The sequence below is a fragment of the Mandrillus leucophaeus genome, unplaced genomic scaffold, assembly GCF_000951045.1.
Source record: "Mandrillus leucophaeus isolate KB7577 unplaced genomic scaffold, Mleu.le_1.0 Scaffold1039, whole genome shotgun sequence".
NCBI classification, from domain to species: domain Eukaryota; kingdom Metazoa; phylum Chordata; class Mammalia; order Primates; family Cercopithecidae; genus Mandrillus; species Mandrillus leucophaeus.
This window is the reverse complement of record NW_012098532.1, coordinates 714,121-718,159: the sequence shown is the minus strand read 5'-3', so window position 1 is coordinate 718,159 and position 4,039 is coordinate 714,121.

Genomic DNA, 4,039 nt, shown 5'->3' with positions numbered 1-4,039 from the left:
AGGTGTGCACACTGAAACTGATCAAACCTAAAACCCCTGCTTCTTGACTGTGAGCCTCTCTGCCCATGTTTCTATTGGGTGCTAGCTCTTCGTGTGGAACAGAGGCTTTCACAGCACTAGCAGAAACAAACTTAAATCCTTGCTTATTGACTGTGAACCTCCCTGTGAGCCTTGATTGTGAGCTACCCAAAGCTGTTACAGATTAAACACGGTGAGTGATGCCACCGCCCAGCATCCAGGGAAACCCATCCCTAGAAGGCACTGCTGCCGAAGGGTCTGCTGACATTGGGGCAGACCTGGAGGTCAGTCCCAGTGGGAAAGGTGCACTGGGCCCCAGCCCGGGAGAATGGCAGCAGGACTCCGTCGGCCCTCTCCACCTCAGTAGTCCTGGAACAGACCCGGCCTGAGAGAACCCCAAAAATGGCTCGAAGAGCAGATGCAGCATCTGCTTGGATTCCCAGTAGCCCTCCAAGGAAGGGCCTGCCGGGCTGTCTACCCAAGACTCTGATTCCACAGATGAGAGCAGCGTCTTACTGTTGATTAGGGTGATCGTTTTCACCAAAGAAGGAAGGCAGGCCAAGCCCGGAAGCCCCAAGAAGCCAGCAGACACTTGCAGACAACCGAGTTTCCACCTCAGGGAGAGTTACCTTCAGGTTCAGGGACCTCTCCTGACCTTTCCTCCCTGCAGACTCACCCCAGCCATGGAGAGGCCGGCCATAGGAGGGCTGGATGCGCCTTCCTTGACGAAAATGCAGAGCGTGGTGTGGGGAAAGATGGGGGTCAGGCCCAGCTGCTCAGGAGCTGCAGTTACAGGGCCCTTGCCCCAGAGCCCTCCAGGAAGGAAGGTGACCCAGGAGAAGAAATCCCTAGGGGATGTGCCAAAACTGGCCCTACGGGGAGCCTTTCCTGCCTGGGGGCAGAGACTCTCAGTAGTTCCACCTGATCCGGCCAGCTTTCCGCCAGTGTCTGGTGTGGGGCTCCTGGGGAACTCCCCGAGACCCAAGGAGCCCAAGCACAGCAGCCCTGGGAAGAAACCTCCAGGAAGGAAAGCCAGGGAGTCCCAGGCTGTGGCCAGAGAAGATAATGACCCAAATAGAGATGAGGTTCCAAGGGCCCAAGTAAGTAGATTCTCTTCACGCACTCCTCCTCCTCCTCCTTGCTCTCCTCCTCCTCTTTCTCTTCTGTCTCCCCCCACCCACCTCTCTTCCAGCACACACCTCTTTGCCCATGCCCCCTCTATCCCTTGCTCACGGGTTTTCATTGGGAGCCCAGGGACACTAGGATGCCCGATTGGGGTCCTCCTCGCAGGGGCACACATTAAAGGGAGCACTTTGTGTGTGTCAGGCCCAGCTCTGGACACTGCAGTTGGCCAGATTCTGCCCCCAGAGAGGAGCTGGGATGGAGGGCAGGGTTGACAGCTGGTTTGGACTGGGGGACTCCTTAATGTGTGGGGCACAAAGCTTGGGCATCAAGACTCATCAACTTCCCAGTTCCTCCTTCCCTAGCTGTTAAGCAAGCCCTCCTGTCTTGGGGCTGACTGAGGGAGAAAGTGCTAATGAGATTACTCTGGAGTCTCCACCTTAACACAACCCCTCCTCACTTGTACTTACTGCCAGCCTCCACTGCTCACCCAACTCTGAAGTTTCTGTTTTAGCTTCCCAAACAGAAGCCCCAGCCGATTTCCCTGTCCGTGACTTGTGGAGAATGCAGCAGTGGTGATCCCACCATCAGAACTCCCCAAGTTCCAGGAACCTCATAGCCCTTAGCGTTGAGCTTGAGAAGCCTTGTTTCCTGACACCATGCATTCTCCAGTGAGTCTTGTGTGTTTGATAGGTGTGGAGGGGAGAGGGGTCGGGAGGGAAACCTCTGGCTCTGTCACTTCTGGAAGCTCAGCCTGGCTCCCAGGCTTCCCTGCCCACCCAGGAAGCTGTCCCACGGGAAATGGGGGGTTGACAGGGCTGGCCTGAAGCCACATCACCCTCTCTGAGTAGGATTTGTGTGGTGGGGAGCGATTTGGAGCCCCACCCCAAACTCCAGCACTGGAAGGAGAATTTCAGTGGCACTGAGTCCTTTTCTATTAAGTCCTGCTCAGTCACAGTGCTCCTCCCAGGGTCTGCCTGTGGCTGCCCTGCTGTTGGCATCTTACCCAGAGCCACAATGCTAGCAGGCCACCAGGTGCAGATGGTCTCACACTGGGGAACAGGGAAGACAGTTCCAGAGGGAGGGTTGGAGTTGCTGGGCAGAGCAGGGGCAATGTGTTGCCAGCACAGGGTAATGCTTCCTCACATTAGACCCTGCTAGGCCCTTTCCACCTCACTCGAAGGCTTAGAAGCTGGATTTTGTGTTTTCTTTCAGGTGACCAGCAGCTACCTGTCCAATCCCCCAAGATTGGAAAGGCAGCAGGAGCCCCCGGGAGCTCAGGGCTGTCCTCAGGTAATGCTTTGTGTGGGTCATAGTAATCCAAGTACACACTAGATGGTGGGATCCATGTCCAGGTTAAACTGATTTCTGCATCTCTCCCACCTCCAGCTTCCATACCCCATGGAGAGTGGATGCCTTCTTTCCATTGAGGGTTCTGTGCCAACCCACCTCACCACTGGGCTGCAGGCTGTGGGGGCTATAAGGGCTGGGGAAGACAGGGAATATGGTGAGAGATCAGGCCAGAATAGACTAACCCTTTCTGTTCCTCCAGTGTCTGCTTGTCTAGTGCATCCTGCTGCAGAGGAAAACTGAGGACCTGAGGGGAGGTTCCAAGATGGCCGAATAGGAAGAGCTCCAGTCTTCAGCTCCCAGCGTGAGTGACACAGAAGACGGGTGATTTCTGCATTTCCAACTGAGGTACCAGGTTCATCTCACTGGCACTTGTCGGACAGTGAGTGCAGCCCATGGAGCAGGGTGGGGCATCACCTCATCTGGGAATTGTGAGGGGTCAGGGAATTCCATTTCCTAGCGAAGGGAAGCTGTGACAGATGGTACCTGGAAAATTGGGACACTCTCACCCTAATACTGTGCTTTTCCGACAGTCTTAGCAAACAGCACACCAGGAGATTATATACCATGCTTGACTCAGAGGGTCCCACCCCCATGGAGCCTCGCTCACTGCTAGCACAGCAGTCTGAGATTGAACTGCAAGGTGGCAGCGAGGCTGGGAGAGGGGCTTCCACCATTGCTGAAGCTTGAGTAGGTAAACAAAGCAGCCATGAAGCTCAAACTGGGTGGAGCCCACCGCAGCTCAAGGAGGCCTGCCTGCTTCTGTAGACTCCAACTCTGGAGGCAGGGCATAGCTGAACAAAAGGCAGCAGAAACTTCTGCAGGCTTAAAAGTCCCTGTCTGACAGCTTTGAAGAGAGTAGTGGTCCTCGCAGCACGGTGTATGAGATCTGAGAACGGACAGACTGCCTCCTCAAGTGGTCCCTGACCCCCAAGCAGCCTAACTGGGAGACACCTCCCAGTAGGGGACGACTGACACCTCATACAGCCAGGTGCCCCTCTGAGACGAAGCTTCCAGAGGAAGGATCAGGCAGCAACATTTGCCGTTTTGCAATATTTGCTGTTCTGCAGATTCCACTGGTGATACCCAGGCAAACAGGGTCTGGAGTGGACCTCCAGCAAACTCCAACAGGCCTGCAGCTGAGGGTCCTGACTGTTAGAAGGAAAACTAACAAACAGAAAGGACATCCACACCAAAACCCCATCTGTACATCACCATCATCAAAGACCAAAGGTAAATAAAACCACAAAGATGGGGAGAAACCAGAGCAGAAAAGCTGAAAATTCTAAAAATCAGAGCACCTCTTCTCTTCCAAAGGAACGAAGCTCCTCACCAGCAATGGAACAAAGCTGGATGGAGAATGACTTTGACAAGTTGAGAAGGCCAGGCGCGGTGGCTCAAGCCTGTAATCCCAGCACTTTGGGAGGCCGAGACGGGCGGATCACGAGGTCAGGAGATCGACACCATCCTGGCTAACACGGTGAAACCCCGTCTCTACTAAAAAATACAAAAAACTAGCGGGGCGAGGTGGCGGGCGCCTGTAGTCCCA